This window comes from Perissodus microlepis, chromosome 13 (genome assembly GCF_051167445.1).
Source record: "Perissodus microlepis isolate ML-2025 ecotype Zambia chromosome 13, ASM5116744v1, whole genome shotgun sequence".
Classification (NCBI taxonomy): Eukaryota; Metazoa; Chordata; class Actinopteri; order Cichliformes; family Cichlidae; genus Perissodus; species Perissodus microlepis.
Genome location: NC_140473.1, coordinates 29,587,114 through 29,594,811, shown reverse-complemented (window position 1 = coordinate 29,594,811; position 7,698 = coordinate 29,587,114). Strand labels below are relative to the sequence as shown.

Here is a 7,698-nt window from a genome sequence, read left to right as displayed (position 1 = left end):
AGCTGTTTACATAGCTAATAATATACGATGTAACCATGGAGACAGTCAGTCACGTGAGCTAGCGGTGCATGTTTACTACAGTGAATAAGGTGACTGCGTGCACAGCGTCCACACGCTGCAGAGGGTAAAGACATTACTTCAATATTGTTTTATATTGATATATATTTGCCTTCTGTTGACCATCACCTCAGGTTCACCATTACAGTTTCAGCATACAGATGCACACTGTCTAAATATGAACACATTCAAAACTCATGTCTCAGAAATAAGCACAGCTGTTCATGTTTGTCATTAGAGTTTTATTTGCAAGAAAATTATGAACTTCATATTGTGCATCAAATAAAAGAACATTTCACAACTCTGAGTCAACAGAAACAGGTAACAGAAATGTCTCTAATGTAGACATGTACAGTGTAGTGTAAGCATTAAAAGATCATAAAGGAAACACTAACATTTATGTGAAACTAATTGTAATAAAAAAATGAACAGGTGGTTTATAGATGTAAAAGAAAGAATCTGAAAACAACACTTTTTTGGTCTAAGTGATCAAAGTAGAAAACAGAACTGATGTTCAAAAACAAACCGTAGCTGCACTAATATTACACATCTCCATTGTTGTGGTGAACAGACATGTTGCTTTTAAAACCACATGCAGTGTGTGACCGTGACTGTTCACTGAGACCATGAACGCCACTTCGCTGAAGCCTTCGCCTTCTTCTTCTTCTTCTAAATTGGAAGCAGAAGGAGCACGAGCTGCTTTGATCTACTGAAAGGAAAAAGCAGAACATCTGAGCTGAAACCAGTCAGCTGAAATCATTAAGACAGGAACAATCATTCAATGCAGTGTCTCAGGTGGCTTAGCCTGTTACAACTGTTGATACAAGCTAAATACGGTTAACACACAGTGTCAGGGAGCTCCAGTGTGGGAACTAGTGGCTTTAGGTTTGTAGTCATTTAACTTTCATCCATTCATTCATTTAATTCAGGAGGAAGAAATGTCAGGTTGATGCAGGCTGGTTACATGCATTTGGTCCCATGCTGTCTTTAACTAAATGACTTGGTTCATTTTATGGCTGGGCTGTATGTGGGGTTATATCATGTTATTTGGGCAGGAGTACCTGTCCTCTGTTAGACTTAGAAAGTTTCTCCATAAGTAGAGTTTCTAACTCTTATAGCACATCTGTGGCTGACAGCTTTTTGGTGGCTCTTTTTACCCCACACTGGTTGTGAGTGTGTAAATAGCCCCACTAGTTCTTTTGGGTTGCAGTTAACTTGGGAGGAAGAGGTAGGTCTGCCATGACTAGATGAATAACAATGATCTGGGATACATAAATTTCATAATGCATGCATATATCTCTATAAACCTGGCCTGAGGGCTGCCATTTTTTACATTCAGTTATTTCTTTGTTGAATCTAAATAATGAATGTGTTACAGTTAAACTGACACTGATCAGTGTAAATGGCTCATTGGGACACAGAAACCTTTAAATTAAACCCTATCACCTGATATCGAGTGTCAAACAATATCAAAGCTGTAAAAGCTGTTTACAGTCAGAATTTATAAAACTATGATTGTAAATGAATTCAAACAAGTGAGCTTTTCTCTTTGTGCTGAATATCAACACTGTGATTTCTTAGACTGTAAGCTTTACTTTAGCACAACCAGTTGTAGAAGCTGCCACTCCAAATGTCTTTTGATAACAAGAAAAAAATACCTTTTCAGTCCACGGCCTGAAGTTCTTCTCTGACATCTTCTGCCATCGGCTTTGTCTGCTGGTTTGAAGACAATAAACCACAAAAAGATGATTTAGTCACTTTGTCTGCGTCATGCAGCTCGAATGTGTCGTGTAACGATGTTGAATAGCCGTCGTTATCCCTCTGCTGTGTCAGTAGGATTGTACTGTGCAGCATCTCATTGATATGTGAGGAATGCTAATGTAACACGATAACAGACGTCTGGTCTTACATCATTAAAACATAAAGGACAGGAGATATTTAGATATTTTTATATTTATATTACATTTTATAGCTGACGGATATTACTAAATAGATAGAATTTACTAAATAGCTGGATGAACATGAAAAATATGTCTATAATAACAAATGACCATGAGAGCCAGTAGAATTAATTCAACTGGACACTCAAAAGACGTCCTTAAATGCTCTTTAAGTGGCAGAACAAACGAACAAACAGTTAATTGCTTACTTGAGATGAAATCTGCTCAGCTACTTTGAAAACAGCTTCTAAGTGGTTCCTCCTTTAACAGGATGACTGCTCAGGGGTAAGGCCATCATGCAGTCCAGCAACCTTTATGGTTCTGCTTTGATTCACCAGGAACTATTAGGGAAACCTTCCAGCGCCTCCTGTGAAAGACACAGGCATAAACACACAAACATTTATTAACATGTTCCACAGTCTTCCAGTTTGATTTTCTCATCCTGTGGACAACAACGTACATGGATGCAGGTTTAGTGTTAACTTTTGTAAGGTTTATTTAGTGAACATATCCAGCTGCAGCTCCACTGTGATCCTGAACTGGATAAGCACTTAAGAAAATGTGTCAATAAATGGACATACATCAACTTACTATATTTATCCAAACAGACGGGACCAATAATGCTTCACTGAGTTAGAGACTTTAACAGTCTCTTCTATGTAAGAATGTCTCGTGCTGATATACCTGCAAACTTGACAACAAAGGTTTTTCTGACTGCATGTAGCTGTCCTCTATGTCAGCTCACACATTTACATTCATGTCACACTTATTTCTGCTTTCCCATTTTATAATTATTACTTACATTTTGATTAGATACCTTGAGTTTGTAAATGATCAGATTACATAATTGGAATACAATGTATCCAATTCAGGGTTGCGGGAGGATGAAGCCTATCCCAGCTGATACAGGACAAAGACAGGCTGCCAGTTTATTGCAGGGCTAACACAATATGTGTAACAGAAAATCCACTTAAATGTTTGATATTTCTTATAATAATCATAATTATGACTATTATTTAAAGGTTTCTTTATAAATACATTTTGATTTTTTATAACCTCTAAAATATAAACCTGAGCTGTTTCAGATTCTGACCTCTGACCTCAGTGACCTGGCTGTGTCCTCACTGCAGCTCCCTCTTGGAAGTACGTCTGCTTCTTGTCTACCCCCAGTGTTGACCGCCTGCCCTTGATATCACGTACTGTACCTGAGGAACAAAAAAGGACAAACACTTGCCTTCATTTAAGAAGTACATTCATACAGAGGTAATCTATGGAAACACACTAGTTCAACCTTTGGGAGAAATCAGTTCCTGTGAAACATTTCTGTAAATGAACATCATGTGGAGAATGAATGAAATGAGTTCTTCAGGTGACTCAGCAGTCCCACACTGACAAATGAAATCTAGTTAAACTATTAAGCATAGTTGCTCTTCTGAAATCTGTGTTAAACAACAACAAACATAAATTAGTAACAAAAATACAGCTGAGTAGAGGCTTTACAAGCCACCAGCAGCCACAATGCTAAATTTTAATCTTCAAATGTTTCTGAGCCGTCTTCAACCTGCTTTTAACACATTAAAGTCCCACAGTCAATGCAGCCTGACTCAATCCTAGATGTTCAGCACACAGAGACACAGAGGTACCGTTTAAACTTTAGTGTTAACCTGAGTCACTGATCATTTGCAGTATTACAGAGTCTGGCAGTCTTTGCATGATGTCCACGTCACTGTACGTTTCTAGCTGACTCTCAGGTGTGACAGGTGTGCCAGCAGGAAAGAGTAATAATAACCTGCATCCTGAGGTTTGTCATGCAGGATTAAAGGATCCAGGCTTTGTTCACACAGCTAGGATTGTATTTTACACTGACCCTGGGTCAGTATAAGTATCATACAGTTTAAACGAAGCACTGAAACTTGCACATATTTATTACAGATGCACTGAAGCTAATCGACATATTTGCTGTCAGTCTGTGGCTGCGATTAAACACTTTATTAACTAGTAACTTCATCAGTCATGACAGAAGCTAATATTTCTGTGCTAACATCGTTTAACCAGTAACAGCTTTCCTCCAATATAAGCTAACGTTTACACCGTAACTTTAAGCTAGCACCACAAAGACGGTAAAACACGTAATAATATCTACAAATGCATCTTAAAGCTGTTATATTAGCACTCGGTGTATTACTAAGATAACCACATTAACATTACTGACACTCGCTGACTTTTAATAGTCATTCTATAAATGCTGTCCGTTTAAATGGTCTTACCTGTACACACTGCATATCCACCGGATTCCAGCCAGAGTGGATTCTGGAGTCTTCCCACGCTCCTGTTAGTGATCCTCCATCTGGATGGATGAGAACAACCTTCTGAACAATCTAGCAGGAGATGGCCCATATCTATGGGACTGATTTGTGCTAATAACGCCCATTGTATGGACTGATAACAGCCGAAGCGGGTGAATAAAGTCACCCAGTAGCTAGCTGTGCCATTACCCAGCATACATCACTCCCTCCATAAATGCAATAAACGATAGAAAAGTATCGTTCTACCTGTTTTTCAGGTAGTTGTTTACATTATATAATTTATTGTGTTCCGTATACGTCACTACAATGTGATTTGGAAAATGTCTAAATATACCGACAACAGGCACTTCCGCAGCAATCTCTTCAATCGGAGGAGCCTTCACGTCAATTCCCGACGCGAGGGGGGTACCCTGCGCGTCCATAAGCGAAGCAGCGGGAGCCTGACCATGCGTCACACGTTTGACGAGTTGGGAGTGAGAACGTGTTGAATTAATAGTGAATTTAGACAAAATTAAACATCTGCTACTCTAACAGCCATCTTTCTATACACACACATCCCTCTTTACAATTTAGTCACAACAAAAAGTTACTTTGACGAGGTTTAAGCATTAAAAGCTCGCTGGTCAGTCATCTCCATGTGTTCTGTCCTTGGTCTTTCTCCCATTGCTCATCTTCTTAGCTTGGCCTGGATTTACTGAAGGGCTCCTAAATGTGGATTCCATTTATGTAAAATCATACTAACTCTTCACCACAATTACATATTTTAACTGTAGGCAACACTAACTAACTGTCAGAGAGCCTGACAGATGCTTACGGCACATCAGTTGACCAATCTAGTATTTGCCAAAGCTTCACAATGACATGTTTTTGTTCTTTTTGGTTTGTTTGTATAAAAGTCAACCCGACACACTGTTATGTTGATCACTCTGGACGAGTGTTTGTTTAAGCACCACACATATGGCTTTCATGGTTTGCCAACCTGTTCACCAACTCTCCGGTTGGTCTTCTGCACATGCTCCTGCTCACTCTGGTCTCCGGCTTGACTATATAAAAAGGAAAACCTCGTTAGGAAGATCATCACCACCTGTCCCTGCAGCCTCCCTGGCACCGCCCCCTTGAGCTCACTGCATCACTCCTCCCCTGCGGCTGAGCCAGGGACCACACCTCCACCACAGTTTGGATTTCTAAATAATATTTATTGGGTGTTTATAATTCATGTAACCATTATCAGTTACAATTACCATCAATCTGCATTTTGTTATTATTCAATTCAGAACTGCCCAGACCAGACACAGTGACATTCCACCAGAATCCCTTTGATCTCTGATCTTCTTTATGACATCAGCACACTAAAACCCTTAAAGAGGGGAAAGGTTCTCATTCTTGTCAGTCTTTCAAAGATAGTGGAAGAATTCACTAGGCAGTTAAACTACTCGAAACTTCAGTTTCTGACACAGTTGACCGTATTTTTAAAAAATCTTTTAGTTAGTACAGAGATTTAACATCAACTTCAATTTGAAATATGAGTCTGTCAAATCCTGTTGTGTGCAACCTGAGAGCAGAGAACGAAAAACTTAACCAGCAAATCAAAGAGCTGAAAAATGAGAATAAAACTCTCAAAGAACAAAACTCTACCATACGTGACCTTAAAGTCGAGAACGCCGACCTTAAGGAGCAAAAAAGAGAGCTCATAAATGAGAACAAAATTCTCCAAAAAAACATTGAAGTTCTCTTCAAACGAAGTGGGTTCTCTAAAAACAAGAGGAAAAGAGACCTGCAACTAGAGAATGAAAAAATTCACTTCAAAATTCAAGACCTGGAATATTGGAACCAAATTCTAAAGGATTTAAACAGCTCCAAAACCAAAGAGATCCAGCAACAGAAAGAGGTGATGCAGGAAATGGAGGCAGAAATCAGAGAGCTGAAAAGGGACTTTGAAAAGGAAAAAGATGACATGCAACAGGAAATACGGGCTGTTAAAGATAAACTCCATCAGGCAAACACAGCCTTTAAAGAGTTACAAGAGAGTGGAGAAAGAAAAAGGATCATGAATGAGGAAAACAAAACAACGGACAGTGAACAGCTCAGACAGACCCTGGAACTCCAATGCGTTGCACGTGAAATTGACATATCGAGGCATAACGAACTTCTTGAACAGGACCTCCAGGAGCTTTCCAAAAGGAGTGGTGATTCTCAAAAAGAACTGAAACCACACGATGAGGGTGTGAAAGGAGAATCACGGATCTTCAAAGCCACTGAGAAAGACTCCGAACATGATTTTAACGTGACCAACAGAGAAAAGGAGTTGTTGTGCCATGAATTTGAGGCAGTGAAAAGAGAGCTTGAAGAGGTCAAGAAAAATCTGTGTGATGTACAGGAAGCCTTGAAAACAGAAGACATGGCGTTGCAAACCCAAGCTCAGACTCCCAAAGTTTCACAGGAAGAACATAACAATCTGATAAACAACTACGATGTCCAAGTTGACATACTCAAACAAGAAAATAAGGCCTTAGAAAATAAGGTTAGTGACCTTACCAAAAAGATGTGGAATGGACGGGAAGCGATGAGACAAATGGAAAAGAACTTTCAAGAACAAAGGAAGCTACTCGAAAATCTCCGAGGAGAATTCGAGGAAATTTAGCACAACTACGACTTTGGCCCTCCCTATTAAACCTGGTTAACGCAGGTTCAATTCATTTGATTTAATTGGCCCAAAATGAGTGACTGCACCCAGACACTCAGTAGCAAAAAAATTACAGAGATTCAAGAGAGAAAACTGTTTCTGCATAGACTCCTATAGTACTGCAAGTCGTGTCATCACTTGGTGTCCTGCATAGAGTGCAGGTTTAAGGTATTTACGTATCTTTCAGAATTAGAAGCTATGCTGCGTCAGGGGTTATAACAGCTGTGCCCCCCCCCAACCGGTCGAGGCAGATGGCCGCCCCTCACTGAGCCTGGTTCTGCCGAAAGTTTCTTCCTGTTAAAAGGGAGTTTTTCTTTCCCACCGTCACCAAGTCTAAGGAGCTTGGAGAAAAGCGCCTGGACTTCTTTAACTTAAAGAAGTCCAGGCGCTTTTCTTTCCAAGCTCCTTAGACTACTATGGCCTTGATGACTGATAACCTTCACAGACACTGTCATCAAGGGTTTGCTCACAGGGGATCATCTGATTGTTGGGGGGTTTTCTCTCTTATATTGTATGGTCTTTACCTTACAATATAAACAGCCGAGAAGCGGCTATTTTTGCGATCCGGTGCTTTAGAAATACATCTTAGCTGAACTGAACTCCATAACATCTGGACTGAAATGCCTACACACAACGGTAGGCATTTCAATCAAGAGCTCTGTCCAAAACGTTCAATGACAAGCATCAGCACCAGGATTGTTTTTTAGCTCAC

At 39.8% G+C, this 7,698-nt stretch overlaps 1 long non-coding RNA gene across 2 annotated transcripts; it reads right to left on the bottom strand.

The window, feature by feature from the left end:
- Positions 1-278: 278 nt before the first annotated feature.
- LOC146375325 (uncharacterized) lies at positions 279-3,771 on the bottom strand. Of its 2 annotated transcripts, XR_014801953.1 has the most exons (3): positions 3,091-3,771; positions 2,207-2,364; positions 279-1,773 (listed from the first exon to the last, which is right to left on the bottom strand). It is a non-coding gene; the product is annotated as an uncharacterized LOC146375325 (long non-coding RNA). The 2 variants fall into 2 exon arrangements; XR_014801952.1 differs by lacking the exon at positions 3,091-3,771 and having other exon boundaries at positions 2,207-3,084.
- Between the last annotated feature and the right edge of the window lie 3,927 nt (positions 3,772-7,698).